The sequence below is a fragment of the Ovis aries genome, chromosome 3, assembly GCF_016772045.2.
Source record: "Ovis aries strain OAR_USU_Benz2616 breed Rambouillet chromosome 3, ARS-UI_Ramb_v3.0, whole genome shotgun sequence".
Lineage (NCBI taxonomy): Eukaryota > Metazoa > Chordata > Mammalia > Artiodactyla > Bovidae > Ovis > Ovis aries.
The window spans coordinates 44,139,658-44,156,340 of record NC_056056.1 but is presented as its reverse complement, the minus strand read 5'-3'; the positions used below and the strand labels follow the sequence as shown (position 1 = coordinate 44,156,340).

General features: G+C 39.3%; 1 protein-coding gene across 4 annotated transcripts in view; it reads right to left on the bottom strand.

Annotated features, from left to right (window-relative positions):
• Positions 1-7,881, bottom strand: part of PELI1 (pellino E3 ubiquitin protein ligase 1) — a 57,800-nt gene extending 49,919 nt beyond the window's left edge. For all 4 annotated transcript variants that reach the window (XM_060412041.1, XM_060412042.1, XM_004005841.4 and 1 more), the window contains exon 1: positions 7,555-7,881. The gene's annotated coding sequence lies outside the window, so the exon portion shown is untranslated. The remainder of the gene's footprint in view (positions 1-7,554) is intronic.
• Positions 7,882-16,683: the final 8,802 nt, after the last annotated feature.

Genomic DNA, 16,683 nt, shown 5'->3' with positions numbered 1-16,683 from the left:
CTACCACCAAAATCAAAGACTGCCTGTTATTTCAAATACAGTCACCTCTTAGAATTTCAAAGTCCTTTCCAAAAAACTACCACCACTTTTATTTCACAGGTGAATCAGAGTTGTTAAAGACTTCCAGAGTTAGTGGAAAGCCCAAAAATTAAACATGGCCTATGTTCCATGCTCAAAGGATAGTGTTTAAAACACATTAAATAATCCAGCCAAGCAGCTTAATCCTAACAGTATGTGCAGTATATGAAGAAAGGATCTGGCTATCTACCTATCTATCCACCAAAAGGATAAAAACTCTTGAGTGAATTAAAGAACTAGATACCTAACAATTTCTGAAAAATAGGAATCTTGGTTAAAGTATTCCTTATACAGTTACATATTTATGTGCTTAGTGGTCACTGTTAGTAATCTATTATATAATAAAATTTCATAAATTCTACTTAATTCCATTAATTTCTATGTTGTTACTATTGTTCAGTCGCTAAGTCATGTCTGACTCTTTGCGAACCCGGCGACTGTAACACATGGGGTTTCCCTGTCCCTATCTCCCCGAGTTTGCTCAAACTTATATTCACTGAGTTTGATGATGCTATCTAGCCATCTTTTCCTCTGCCACACTCTTCATTTGCCTTCACTCTTTCCCAGCATCGGGGTCTCTTCCAATGAGTCAGCTCTTCAAAGTATTGGAGCCTCAGCTTCAGCTTCATTCCTTCAGGGTTGATTTCCTTTAGGATTGACTAGTTTGATCTCCTTGCAGAGATCTACATATCATATTATTGGATAAAGAAAATATTGTGCCTTCTTATTATGCATAATTGACTAGAAAAAGGATGTTTTCTTTATTCAGTGTTACTAAAGAGCATTCAAATGTTAAGTTTCTCAGGTTGAAAAACATTCCTATTAAAAAAATGAACTAGTATAAAAAATTTCAAAACTAATAGTCTTTACATCTACATTGTCCTATAAGTAGATGATTAAAAAAACTCCTATTGATGGTTTTTTTTTTGGGGGGGGGGGGAAGGAGAACTTTCAAACACTTGGAGGATGGAGGGTCTGATTTTTCTGTAATTTTAATAAAGATTTAAAAAGAGCTCTTTGTGGGAAATCAGCATGTTCTTGAAACAACTACTAATCTGAGATTTGAAACATGAACACAAGAAGACTTGAAAGCCAGATTCCTAACACTAAATGCATGCTAGTCTTTCAATTCCAAATGTATGCCATAGCAACAAGAAAGTTACACAGTTTCATTATGATGATAAATGCTATCTCTTCCATTTTGGATGCATGATACACAATTTATCAGCAATGACTGTTTCGAATACTTAAGTATTAAGAAATACGCATGGTCTTGTGTGTATATATTATGTGTCTTCATGTATGAGACAGAACTTAAATATCCAAATGAGTATAGTCTCTTCCATGTTAGTCATTCTCACAGGTTATATCCTTATTCTACATGATGCTGCAACTGTCTAGGACATTATTAAAACTTCTCTTTAGTCTATGAGTAGATCTGATTTTCAGAAACAAAAATGGTCTTCTCAGAGTAGATCTGATATTCACAAATAGCCTGAAGTTATTTCCTATTTTCTTTCTGCTAAAAGCCTTTCTGAGTCATATCTGATAAATAAAATGAGATACCATGTAGCTAATACCCCCTTTTTCCTTAAAAACAAGGAGTAAATAGAAAGTAATGAGCTATTTTCATGTGTGGCTCTTAAACTGGCTTAGAAGGCAATTTTTTAAAAGTTCCAAAAATATTTGAGTAATGCTAGTATTGTTGATGGAGAAAGAAATTGCAACCCACTACAGTACTCTTGCCTTGAGTGTCCTGTGGACAGAGGAGCCTGGTGGACTGCTGTCTATGGGGCTGCACAGAGTCGGACATGACCGAAGTAACTTAGCATGCATGCCTGCTTTGGAGAAGGAAATGGCAACTCACTCCAATATTCTTGCCTGGAGAATCCCAGGGACAGAAGAGCCTGGTGGGCTGCCGTCTATGGGGTTGCACAGAGTCGGACACGACTGAAGCGACTTAGCAGCAGCAGTATTGCTGAAATAAGTGCAGAGCTTTCAGGGTAGCTAAAGACTTATTTTAGATAAGTGTATAAAATAAGTATCCTTACTCTAAAGGAAGGATGGACAACTAAATCCTATACCAGCTGGTCTCCTCTACCCTCCATTTACATTTCTGACTGCTGCTGCTGCTAAGTTGCTTCAGTCGTGTCTGACTCTTTGCCACCCTAAGGACTACAGCCCACCAGACATTTCTGTCCATGGGATTCTCTAGGCAAGAACATTGAAGTGGGTTGCCATGCCCTCCTCCAGTGCATCTCCCTGACCCTGGGACTGAACCCATGTCTCCTGCATTGGCAGGACGGTTCTTTACCACTACTGGCACCTGGGAAGCCCCGTACTTCTGACTATCCCTGCTATTCTCTCTCACTCTAACACAGACACACTGATTTTCTTGTAATTTCTTGCCTTCCAACCAAACTTCAACCTCAGGGTCACTGTAATTGCTCTTCCCTCCACCTGGAATGTCCGGCCCCAAAATTAGCTCCAAGGCTTTTGTTCTCAACTCCTTCAAGTCTTTACTCATATAATTATTATCTCCACACTCCCATCCCATATATCCCCTCTTCTCCCTTTCTGCTTTATGTGTGTGTGTGTAAAACTGTTAATTACAGAAATTTTCAAACATACACAGAAGTGGAAAGTAAGAAATCTCATGTATCCATTATCCACTTTCAATAACTTTCAATACGTGGCCAATACTGTTTCATCTATGCTCTTTTCCCCTCCCAATTATTTTAAAGTAAAAACTTTGGATATCATATTTTAATTCATAAATATCTATTTCCAAAAGGTAAGGCTCTTGTTTTAAAACTACATTACATGTTCAATACATTATACCCTAAAAACTAACAATTCCTTTTCATTAAATATCCCAATGTCCAAATTTCCCAAATTTTTCATCAATGTCTTTTACAGTTAGTTTGCTCAAAGCAGGATCTAAGGACCATACAATGCATTTGATAGATATGACCTTTGAGTTGCTTTTAAAGTTATAATACCCCTCCCTCTCTGATTTCTTGCTATTTATTTCTTAAAAGAATCCAGGTCATTTGTCATTAAAACACAAAATATTTTACTTGTTTATTTTATTGTCTGTGTCATTACTAAGGTGTAAACACCATAAGGCAGAGATTTTAGTTGTGTGCTATTAGCATTTAGACCAATGCCTGACACATAAAAGGCATCCAAAAAACACTAAATGAATATTTGGCATTCATGCCAAACGTGCACAGCAGAAATTGCTAATCACAGCACTCTGTCCTGCTGAGACTGAACCAGGACTCCATGTTTTCTACATGGCACTCTAGGCAGTCACCACCAGGCAATCAGATTTGGTACCCAAGTTGAAATCTACTAGCTATATCAGCCACCTTTAAATTAAGTACATTTCTATTTCCAAAATAGATTCAACGAACCTTGTACTTTGAAATTTAGCTGAAGCTTAGCATAATAAATTACTGACTGTATTTCTTGTCAGGTATGTTTCAATATTTCTCAGCTCATTTTAGACAATTTAGAGGGAAAAGCAAATTGTAGCCAAAAAATTAATAGGAAAAACTGCAGAACATGGTGGGAAACTAAGCGGAGGTACTACATATTTTTAGAAGTAGCAACATCCCAAGAGGCACATTATAAAATCAAAGATCAGCAATAAACTTCTCAAAAAGGAAGGAAGGAAGTACATTACATGTGTGTTCAATTAAAAACTTTTTTTTAACTACATGGATGGTCACGATTAACTGGGGGATGACAAATGTCAGGATTTTCTCATAGGCACCAGCAACATATTCTATTTTCTGTAAATGGTATTTTGAAGTGTAAAAAAGTATTACGGGGGTGATACAAGGAGTAATTGTAGAACTCTATTTCCCTGAAATGGGAGTTTATCGTAGCAAAATATCTAAAACATGTACAACATTCTGAAAAAATAACCAGTTCTTAGACTCATTTGCAATTCAGTTCTTTTAAAGTACCTGATGAAGCTCTTTCCCTTTGAGTTTATTTCTGAAGAAAGCTATGCTAATTGAAGGGCTTCAATCAGATGTTCATGTTTCAATTAGTTACTTCTATTTAAAATGAAATAAATTCTTTGACTCAAGAAATCTTGTGCTTTCTCTTTATCTTGCAAATTCATTCAGCAAAAACAAAAACTATGTAAGACCTACTACGTGCAATTATTTTCAACCTCTGGAAGAAACAATTATTAGAACTGCTCTTTCAAGAGAATAAATATATATATAAAAGCTAGTGGTACAACCTGAAATTATATCTAGATATTTCAGTATCCAATATTTCTTGCACTGAGGTTCCTATACATTAGTCTGGGGGAAACTATTCTCTAACAGAAAACAAAGAAAAACAATAAACCCCCCTTACCATGTGTGTTAAAAAAAAAAAAAAAAACAACCTCCCAACAACTCAAATCCCTTGAAGGAATGATTTCTATTTACATTTCTCATGTGATATATTTAGAGAGAATCTGGAAAACAAGGCTAGTGATCTATAAACAGAAAATGCTAAGCGGAATTCACGGTTTACTGACTTTAGCTAGAATTTTGTCCCTTACATACTGTTGCCAGTAATCTGTAATATTGTACTCTTTAAAAGTATCTTCATCAGGTTTCCTTCATTCTACCGATTTTCTTTCTTTTTTCTACTGGCTTTTAAATTTTTTTATTCTCCTCATTAAAAGACACAAATGTAACTTCATGGATCAGCATGATTTTTTCCAAAGAAACTTCTAGCACCACCTCTCAGTGCCATCATGTGCTTGTCATTGTTTTCATAGATACAATTACAACAGATGTAACAAAATAATCCATATAAGTCTTTCTGATTCAATAAATATGAGAAAAGGTCTCTATGAGAAAAGGTCTCTACTGATGTGCCATGATAAGGCATATTATGTGAGAATGTTAGTGTTCAAAGTCTTCCAGATTAAAATCTCTTCTTAGCTACAGAAGCTTCTGTCTGAAAACAGTTCTTCACAGAGCATGACTACTACAGTCCTTATCATCTGACCTACTGGACAACCACAATAAGGCATATTCTGAATTCACAGAACTCTTCATATAGAAGTGATATTTTGACAACCTGAAAGGAAGGTGAAACAAAGACAGATGGAAGCATATTTAGGCTTCCCCTTGAAACTTGGCTCAGCAGCATTTAGCATACTAGACTCAGTTCCCTTCCCTGTACTTTTCAGTCATTTCCTTTAAGGGGTTCCAAAGAAACTAGGAAAACCTGCAATGCCAGCCTTTTGACGGTCAACACTAACTGCTGCCTTTGGACTCCAGTGACTGAGCAGACATTGTGTTAGTAGCTTTCTTAAAGCAAATAAATGCCTTTGGTAAATCTGGTTTGTAAACGCTGCAGAGAAAGTTCAACTTAACCAACTGTAAGGGCACTTCAATGAAGATATTGAGAGCACAGATTTCTCCCTGCCCCCAAATCTTCCACAAAGAGACAATTCCCAGGATCTCTTTTTCTTTTTTAAAGTCAATAAATACCACTATTATTATATGACAGCACTTCTGTATTATTAATAAAAATCCAGGTGACAGTTTTCTCTTTAAAAGTCTTAAATTTATTAGATTTAGCATTATAAGCACTTCACTACATGCATCTTTCCATACACTTAACTGTTCTATTTTCCAACTGTCTGTTTTAAAGCCAAGATCTCTTTCAAGATACTACAGAAAGAGAACAGAAAGAGAACAGGTTAGAAGACTGGGGGGAAATATCAAAATAAGAACATCTTTCCCTTTTCTGATGGAATCACCAGAATCTAAAATCTAGGGGCAACTATAAAATACAAAATTAAATTCAAGAGAATTGCAGATAAGAAAAAGTCTTGTTATTACAGTTCTGATCATTATTCACCTCAGGAAATAACTAGTAGAAATGATGCTTGATTTAAATTTGCACTACCTTCTAGTTTGGGTCAACTACCAAAATAAACTTGTCTTCAGAATTATCTTCCTCCACAAGAGGTTGTTGGTGCGAGTAAAAAACATAAGGGATTTATATGCTGTATTTGTACAAGACGGACAATGTTTTGAAAGATATAAATCTGATCACTCTGAGAAAACATTTTCTCTTTGTTAGTTACAAAGAAAACGCCATAAACTGAAACCAGAACTGGAGAAACTGAACCTTCTCCACAATTCAAAAATTTAAATTCACACTACTATGAAAAGTAAATAACAACAAAAACACTCTAATCTTTCTGCTCAATTAAGGTAACACATACACAATGTAGAAAAAGACAAAGCCAGTTCTTAAACAAAAGATCAGCTGCTGTGAAAAAATAACATTCTGCAGACTAAGAGAAGTACACCGTCTTTGAACCAAAACAAATAGATGACCTTTTCGTATATTTAAAGCTTCAGTTCTTGGCACAACCAGCACCTTATGGATAAAGCGCTCACTCAATTATCTGATGACTAAACGATGGGAAAGCTGTTGGTGCTATTAAAACCAAGACACATTTCCTTGTGTGCAGTGATTAAAATCTGTGAAGCCTACGTTAAAAAGTCTGTCCTCCCACCCCCATCCCCCATCCCTGCTAGTCTGCCTTGTAAGAAACCTACATGTACAAAAACCAAAACTAGATGGGTGAGTTTATGATCACAGTATTTTCCCCACTCCGGGCATTTTTCAAGAGACTTTTGAGGTTTTAAAATTCAAACACTATGTAAGAAGAGTTATGGTTTGAACTACCTAACAAGTACCCCGACCTCTTTTAGACTTTAGTTAGCCTATACGTAAAAGGAACATCTTTAACTTTTCCACGGGGCACTGGAGAACGAGTTCTTACTCATAAATGCTTTCAGGTCTTCAGACACCAGGTGCGGTGGAGGAGCAAGCTCTTCTGAACCTCAGTTTACCCACTTACAGAAACGGGCTTATTAACTTGTTTCGTCGGGGCCCCGGAGGTGTAATTAATTAATGTTTTTAAGTGCTCTGTGATCCAGAGATGAAAGGAAACGCGAGGGACACGCAGAGATGATGACAATAATCATAATAAAAAGAATGACTAACTTGGAAGTCTGTGTTATGTAAGGAAAGGAAAAAGAAGTTATCAGTTTCGCACAAACAAAAGAAAAGCCCACCACCCCTTTTGTTTCCCTTTGGTTTCGGTCTCGCTCCCAGCCCCCGCGGAGCTCCCCTCCGGCAGCTGGCGACCCTACCCCGGGCGCGGGGCTCGGACTTGGCCACCCTCGCGCCCGCTCCCAGGCAGAGGGGGAGGGCGCGCCGGGCAGGCTCCTGACAAAGGCGCTTCCTCCTGCGAGGGCGCGGGATGCCGGCGCCGCAAACTCCGCTCCCGGCCGCCTCCGGCGCGGGGGCGCGCAGGCGGGCGGGGAGAGCCGGCCGGCCGGCCGCCCCGGTAAGCCGCTGAGGAAGTTGCGCGCCTGCCTGGCCCGCACCCCTCGGCGGCCCCGCCGCGACCCCTCCTGCGGCCACACTCACCGGACAATTGCTGGTGGCCGGAATTCCCAGCACGGCCCCGAGACACGGAGCGAGGGGGGAGAAGTGTGCGTGCGCGGGCAGCGCGAGCAGACAGCCCGGCGTTCCGCCGCCGCCTTGTTCGCCAGCCGGCCGAGCCCAACGAGGGGAAGTTGGCCGCGGAGCCGAACGCTGGAGAAGCCGCGGGCGGAGGAAGAGCCGCGGGATCCGCCTTGTGATGCGCTCCAGGAGGGCTCGAGGCAAATCCGAACGCGCGGCGAGGCTGCTGCTGCTGCTGGAGGCGGCGGCGGCGGCGGCGCCCCCCGACGGTTCCACCGCCTCTGGGTCTCTGACCCACGCTCGGAGGGAGGGGAGGGGACTAGCGGGGGGGCGGGACTGGAGGGAGGGGACAGGGCAGGGCCACAGAGGGAGGCGGTGCGGCGGCGCCGAGCGGTCTCTTGGGAGTTGTAGTTCTCCTCAAGAAAAAAGCTGTACATTGTTGTTGAGGACGCGTCTGCGTTCGCTCTGCAGTGCGCATGCTCGGGAGGGAGGCTCGGCCCTACTGTTACTATGGTCACCGACACACTAAGGAAGGGAACGTGTTAAGCGAGGCTGCTGACTGAACAAGGCCCTCCTTGTGTTATGGTACTGTTAAGGATCCCACTTTTGGCTAGTCCTTTAACTTCGCTCCACCCCCAGCTTCTAGACTCATCACGCCAACTGCCCAGTGAAATCTGACTTCCTCACCATATCTCGGTCTTCCCTGCTGCTTAATTTTATCCCATAAATTCAGGATCACAAATACCCATTTCCCTCCCTTCCCGCAAATGTATCCTCTCTGCCTTAAATTTAAGGTTCTTTGTTTGTTTGTTGTTTAACCTAAGACTTGTAGAAAGGTGTTAGTTGTTCAGTCATGTCGGATTCTTTGTGACCCCAAGGACTGTAGCCCCCTTCAGGCTCCTTGGGATTCTCCAGGCAAGAATACTGGATTGGGTAGCCTGTCCCTTCTCCAGGGGATCTTCCTGACCCGGAGGTGGAACCCAAGGCTTCTGCATTGCAGATTCTTTACCATCTGAGCCACCAGTTGCTTCCGATATCTTAATTAATTACGTTATAAAAGGGTTAGGAGCATCACCACTGTCAGATTCCCATCATTTCTTCACGCAGTCACATCCAACTTTAAGGCCAGCAAAGGTAAAGCTCAAGGTTAAGATCACTGTATCTTACTTCATCCATGTTAAAAAATTTCTTAAATTTTAAGGCCTACGATTTTCAAGAAATACAAATTTTATAAAGTAGAAGTTCAAAAGATAAGTGGAAAGTTGAAAATTGTTTGCTGTACGTACATTGACCAACTTTCAGTTGGCAATAAGAGAAGTCTGAACCAAGGTCTGAGTATGCTTTGGGGCTGGTCAGCTAAGTCTACGCCCATGTGGGACAGCCAGGTGTGAAGAGATGGTGGACGAGGGTGGTGCAAGGCAGGACATGTTACTGGATTCCAGAGAACTAAAGGCAACCTATCCCAAGATCTTTTGTTTTCCTTCTCTGCCTACCTAGAACCCCATACTCTGGAAGAAAAGGACTAGCGTTTAGAAATCAGAAACACAGGAAAAGCTGCGGTTTTCAGGTAGAGAGTTTCAAGGTCAAGGATCCTTGTGTTTGCAGACCCCATGATTAATATTCAAAAAACAGTTATTGAGTATAGTATGTCTCAGGTACTTCTTCAGTTCCCAGAAATAGAGATACAGGAGCATAAAAGAAATATTTATTATTTTCAAAGTGCTTATTGTGCAGAGGAAGAGCCAGGTAAATAAACAAACTGCAATAAATACCTTAGTAGAAAAGTTTACCAGATGGTTTGGTACACACCTACCCCAGACTCAGATAGGGTCAGGAAATGATTCAAAGATCATTTAAACTTGAGTATGACTAGGAGTCGGTGTGTCTGTGTTCTTTGGTGGAGGAAGGAAAAGGGAGAAGTGAGAGCACTGTGGGCAGGGCTAGGGCTAGGGTTAGTACTAGAAGTGTGAGATCAAAGAATATTTTGGTCCATTAAAGAATTCATCATTGCTGGTGGTAGGATGGGATTAAACAGAATGGCTAGAGGAGAGAGGAAAAGGTAAAGGAGACAGATTGTGACGAATCTCGTATAATATGCAAAGAATGCAGGCTTTTCTAGAAGCAATGGAAAGTTGTGCCAGGATTGGAAGCAAATTTTAGTAAGATGTACATTTTATAAATGCATTTTATTCATTTAAAAAAAGATGAGAGCCTGAACTGGCACTGGCAGTGGCAGGAGACACAACTGAGGGAAATCAGACACTATTTAAGTAAAAGAATTACTAGCACCTAGTGAGTCTATTACCTGTGACAGGGAGTGAAGGATGAAGAAAAGTTATCAGTTATGATGCTTTGGATTGCAAGCAGCAAAAATCCCAACTCTAACTAGCTTAACCAATAAACCAACATTGACTTGTCTAGATATGAAGTCCAGTGAAAAGATGGGCTACAGGGCTGAATGATTCAACAGGTCAGTGATGTCATTAAGGACATGCTTCTTTCTTGTTTCATTCCTCTTCTTTAGTGTTGGCTTTACAGTTGCCAGCAATTCTTGTGGCTGTGAGTTTCACCATCTAGGTCTAAGAAGAGAAGATGAGGAAGTCATTTTTGTAAACTCTTTCTAAAACTCTTTTAGAAAGGAGAGAAAACTCCTTTCTTAGAAGTCTCACCCAGTTGATTCATGGTGACCAGGGGATGGCATGAGTCTAATTATCTTAGGATAGAGAAATATATCCTGCCTCTAGATCCAAAGCCGTGATGAGAAGGTGTGGATATCCCAATGAAAATTGAGGTGATAACCTAGAAAAAGAAGAATGGAGGCTGAGAAGGGGAGAACCACAACACCTACTACATGGAAGGAAAATGATAATGACTCCCAGATGTTTGACTTGTATGACTATGAGCAAGTGATGCCATTCACTGAGTTAAGGAATATAAGACATTGAGCAGCTTTTGAGGGGGAATTTGATGAGTTTCTTTTGGGGTATACTGAGTTTGAGATGGCTCTGAATCTATGTGGAGAAGTGGAGTGGGCAGTTATATACATGACTCTACTGCCCTGAAGAGAGATCTGGACAGTAGAAGATAAAATTGGAGTATACCATCATATAGATGGTAATGGAAATTTTGGAAGTGGATGAGATCGGTCAGGGAGAGAATGCACAGCAGAAAAGAAGTCACTAATAGCATCCAGGAGTCTCAGAGCCGATAATAAGCATAGAGCCAGCTTCATGCTCTTCCTGCCTACTTTCTAAGTGCTGGGAACATCAGCACTTAAGATGCCTGGGAACTAGCGAGAACACTAAGACATACAAAGTAGGAAAACATAATCTATACACAGGGAAAAAGTAGGTCAATAAACAAATCTAGAAATTACAGAGATGGTAGAATTAGCAGTCAAAATATTAAAACAATTATTGCAAATATGTTTTATATGCTGATACAGAGAAATTAAAGGTTTAAAAATGGAATTTCTAGAGAAACAACAATTAAGAAAAGTAAAACAGAGAACCTCAGTGATCTGTGGGATAATATCAAGTATTCTAATATACATGTAATATAGATGAGAGGAGGGTGAGAAGGGTGATAGAGAAATTATTTGAAGTAATATAGCTGATATTATTTTTGTATTTGATGAAAAATTATGAGACGAGAAGCTCAGTGAGCCCTCAGCAGGATAAACACACACATTCCCACATACTCACAAAAATGGTGCAAAAGACACCATTAAATTGTTGAAAACTTGTGATAAAAAATTAAAAACAGCCAGTGGGGGATAAAAGATTATGTATGGAAAAAAAATAATTTCAGTAAACTTCTAATTAAAAAATACACAAGTCAGAAGACAATGAAAGGGCGTTTTTAAAGTGCTGAAAGAAAACAAGTCTGTCACATAGAATCCTATATTTAGAGAAGATATCTTTCATAAATGAAAGCTAAAGAAAACAAATGCTGAGAGAATGTTGCCAGCAGAACTGCATTATAAAAAATGTTAAAGCAAATTCTTTGGCATAGAAAAATAGTACTATATAGAAACTTGGATTTATACTAAAGAATGAAAAGTGTCAGAAATGGAAACTATACACGTTAGTATAAAAGATTTTCCGCTTCACTTAAAAAAATTTTTAAAGATAATTGACTATTTAAAGCAAAATTTATAAAACATAACAACATAACATATATGGAAGTAAAATGCTTGACCGAAATAACTATTTGAATTCAAAGGGTGGAAGCAGGAAATGGAATTACATTATTAGAATTTACATCATATGTAAAGTGTTATACTGTTACTTGAATGTGTGTGCTTAGTGCTTCAGTCGTGTCCAACTCTCTGTGACCCTGTGGACCATGGCCTGCCAGGCTCCTCTGTCCATGGGATTCTCTAGGCAAGAATACTGGAGTGGGTTCCCATTTCCTTCTCCAAATCTGATGTAAGACAAGCCAAAATGACCACCACAATTTATTTGAAGGCAAATTGTGATAAATTAAAACTGCATATTCTAAACCTTAGCACAGCCATTTTAAAAAAAACAGGTATAGCTAATAAGCCAATAGTAAGCAGGTAATAATAACAGTATAGCTAATAAAAACAAAAATATAAATGAAATCTGTGTCCCTAAGGACCATGGAAATGACATGCAGTTCTGGATTTTCCACCTCTTGACTTCTTTTAAGTGAGAGAAATAAACTTCTGTTTTCTTTAGAGGCATAGTTTTTTGTAGTCTGTGCTACGTACAGCTGAAGCTAATCAGAACAGCCATAAGCCTAAAGTAATTTCATCAAGTAAAGTGTTTCCCAGAATCAGGCAGACCCACACATTGCTCAGAATTTGGATGCATGGCCAATAACTTCAACATATGTTTTGGGGTCATGTATTTGTCACTAGAATTCCAAGGACAGTTCATCTCTTGTATAAGTATCACTTATTACAATCAGTTCAATCAGTTTGTTCTTGAAGGAAAAGATACATGTAAATTGCTTAGCGTAGTCCTTGGAATACAGCAAATGCTTGCTAAATATCTGTTACTTTGAAACAGAGCCGCAATAACAAGTAGATGTACCACCACTTAGGCCCATGTGGGGTTTGCGCTCTAGTGCCAGGTGTAGAAAATCGAGGTGGCATTCATTTATATGTCAAAATCTGTGAATCTCTTTTCGAAATTTACCCACCACAGTTCTACTGTGTTCTTCAAAATCTGAAGTCCTTTGAGTAGAGGACAGTTGAGTCACAGAAGATGCGTTCACCTCCAGTTGCCACCTACTTGGTCCACATATCTAATCTAATACCTACATTTCCTTGACCAAAGCAGCTATCCTTTGGTTGAAAATCTATAGTTCCAAATTTGTTATATTCAGATATCTAGTCATTTTAGTGAATCCTAAGGAGAAGGCAATGGCACCCCACTCCAGTACTCTTGCCTGGAAAATCCCATGGACAGAGGAGCCTGCTAGGCTGCAGTCTATGTGGTCGCAAAGAGTCGGGGACGACTGAGCAACTTCACTTTCACTTTTCACTTTCATGCATTGGAGAAGGAAATGGCAACCCACTCCAGTGTTCTTGCCTGGAGAATACCAGGGACAGGGGAGCCTGGTGGGCTGCCATCTATGGGGTCGCACAGAGTCAGACACGACTGAAGTGACTTAGCAGCAGCAGCAGCAAGGAACTAATAGGGCTTCCCTGGTAGCTCAGCTGTTAAAGAATCCACCTGCAATGCAGGAAACCTGGTTCAATTCTTGGGATTGGGAAGATCCCCTGGAGAAGGAATAGGCTACCCACTCTAGTATTCTTGCCTGAAGAATCCCATAGACAGAGGAGCCTGGTGGGCAATAGTCCATGGGGTCACAAAGAGCTGGACACGACTGAGCAACGAAGTATACAAGGGACTAATAAGTTATATTACTGGGATCCCTTGAATTGTAAAAAGTTTTTCATCTTGGGAAATTGCTTGGTAAATTTCAATATTTCCTCTACCTTATGACTATATGAAAGTCAGCTAAAACTATGTTTCTACTCTCCCCCAGGCAAATATAAAAATGGTATTTAGGATGTGAACATAAGGAAAAATCACATTATTGGCACCTGTCTCTAAAACATTGTGCAATAAACCTAATTTACTAGTAAATGATGCAGAGGAAATTAGACACACTCAGCTTTTCTTATGACTTGAAATATTGCAAACTTGTATTTCTCCTTACATGGGAAATTTTTCATTTCCTGCAAATGAATATATCTTTTTATGTTTAATCCAAATTTCTCATATTTTATACTGACAAATGATTACATACTCTTAGTTCACGTATGCTAAAAGTTATTTTTTGTTCCTAAAAATTTAGGCAGACTTCCCTTTTGAATCAGGAAGACCCTAGACTGCATATTTAACTCTTGCTGAGGCTCTTGGATTTGAGAGTAATAATGTATGTGTGTGTGTGCATGTATGTGTGTTCATTTCAATATTCAGATAATAAATAGGTTCTCTCTCAAAACTCCTACCTTCTAACATTTCTCCCCCAAATAAAATTATTCTCTTCTAATGTCCTCAAAAATCTCCAAATAGCTCATAGTCAACATGGAACATGTTCCTATTTTAAACCTGTGAATGACACACAATTTGAAGGCCTGGGCTTTCACTCAAAAGATTTGTAGGCCCCAAATGTTGGTTCTGACATTTTAGATGTATGTGGAAAATGTCAAAGACAAGCTAGTTAAGATTTTAATGTTTTAAAGGAGTATGTTTGTACATCAAAGAATGCAGTGTCTATATTAGTATTAGTCCAACCAACATGTGTACCAGCAGTTACTTTGGGACTGTAAAAGTTACTGAATAATGAAAGGAGTGGAAAACTCACGAAGGGAAGATTTAGATTGTGTTTCCATCCCTATTAATTTATTTAATCATGGAATAATTACTTGTATTGATATCTTCTTACCTCAAATTTCATGCATTTATTCTTTCACCACATACTTATTGAGCATCTACTATGGTGCCAGGCTATGGACACAAAGATTAATTATCATTTTATCAACCCTCAAGAAGCTTATAATCAAGTGTATAGATAAGTGCAATGAGATTTTATAGGCACTTTTCTAGAAGAATGTTTAGGAAATAGTGAGACTATAGATAGGGAATAATTTCTCATGAGAAAGCAGTCAGAAAACACTTCAAAGAAGAGGTGGTAGTTGGGTTGAGTCCTGATAAGTGAGTAGGTGCTTATCAGATAAGCAAGGGCGTTTCAGTGTAACTGATACTCTAGAAAAGATGTGGAAAAATGAAATAGCAGGTCTCTGACTTTGAGTCCCCTTCCCCTGGCACAACTTTTTTTTTTTTTTTTTTTTTTTTGCTGCAAGCTCAGCTTATGTATTTCATTCAAGCTGAATGAAATTATCTCTCTCAAGCTCAGCTATGTATTTCATTTTTGCTTCTGTTATACATATGCAGCATGTCTATGTATTTGTATCAGAAAAGGTGGCTCCAATTAGCTGTCTTCCATGATGTAGGAACTTATTTTTCATTCTTTTAGAAAACTATTTTAAACACTTAGCCATATCCCAAAACTTTTAAGAACGCATCTGTCTTTCTAAAATACTACTTCATTAGTATTCAAAGTGTCTTCCCTGGTGGTTCAGAGGGTGAAGCATCTGCCTGCAATGTGGGAGACCTGGATTCAATCCCTCGGTGGGGAAGATCCCCTGGAGAAGGAAATGGCAACCCACTCCAGTATTCTTGCCTGGAAAATCCCATGGACAGAGAAGCCTGGTAGGCTACAGTCCATGGAGTTGCAAAGAGTCAGACATAACTGAGCGACTTCACTTCATTTCTTCAGTGTTCAAAGTGGCTAAGACTCCTTGCTCCCAAAACAGGGTGCCTGGGGTTCAATCCTTGTTTAGGGAAGTAGATCCCGCATGCTGCAACTAAGACCAGCACAACCAAATAAATAAAACAATTTTTTCTTTTTTTTTTGGTAAAAAAGAAACGTTGACTTTTAAACATTACAGTCTTGAGTAGTAGAATAGAAAGTCTTAGGAGGCCAGGGGAGAGTGGGGAGAAGGTTCTAGGTAAAGAATCATATTTAAATTTGCTAAGTTATAAAACTATAAACTCATGATACTTGCTTTAACGCTCCCTATTTCATCCTCCCAACTAGGTAGATGCCCCATAACCCAATCTTCCCTGTTTATTTCATCTAGTTCTCTGAGCTACTTTAATAAATGAGGTAGCAAGTTACTCCCTAAACTCCTCAGTTTTTTGTTTTCTGTTTGTCTGTTTTTAATCTCTTTGTAGGCCTAAATACAGGAATGGTGAACTTTGCCAATAGAAATTTCCTACTTGAGTTCTGCCTCTCTGAGAATTGATTCTTTGTAACTACCTCTCTTGAACTGGTACCCCCTTAATATTTTCCCAAGTAGTTCCTCCATGCAGTTTCACATCCTGCTTTAATCATCTGTGTCTCCTCCTGCTTGTCCTGCCTCCATAGTTACCTCTCAGAGATCAGTTTCTTCACAACCCCACCTCACTGTGTCACTCCGCAAAACTCCCAGCCTCCCAACCCGCGTCACCAGATGCCCCCTTCTAGTGTTACCAGCCCAGGCTCCTGTCCCCAGCCTACCCCGTCTCTTCTCAAGTAGAATCAGCATCACACGTTAGTAGAGATCCGGTTCCATCCATTTGATTAGACTTAGCCAGCCTGGAGTTTTTCAATTTGTGAGAGTACTTATAAAAAATATATTATTTGAAAATCTTTTTACTACAGAAAATTTCAAGTATACAAAATGACAGAGAATAGTCTGATGAACCCCATGTACCTACTCATCATCCAGGTTCAACAATTTTCAACTCCCGGTCAAACCTGTTTTATCTCTACCTCTACCAAACTAGTTTATTTCAAAACAACCCCCAGATGCCATATAATTTCATTTGTATCCCTCTTCAAAAGTATCTTTAAGAACATAACTATAATGCAATTATTACCTAAAAATACCGTCCCTCAGATACTTCCCTAACCTCCTCAAACACCCAGACAGTTTTATGAATTGAGATTAAAAAAAAAAGAATATATGTGCTATTGGTTGCTATATCTCTTAAGTCTCTCTCTCTT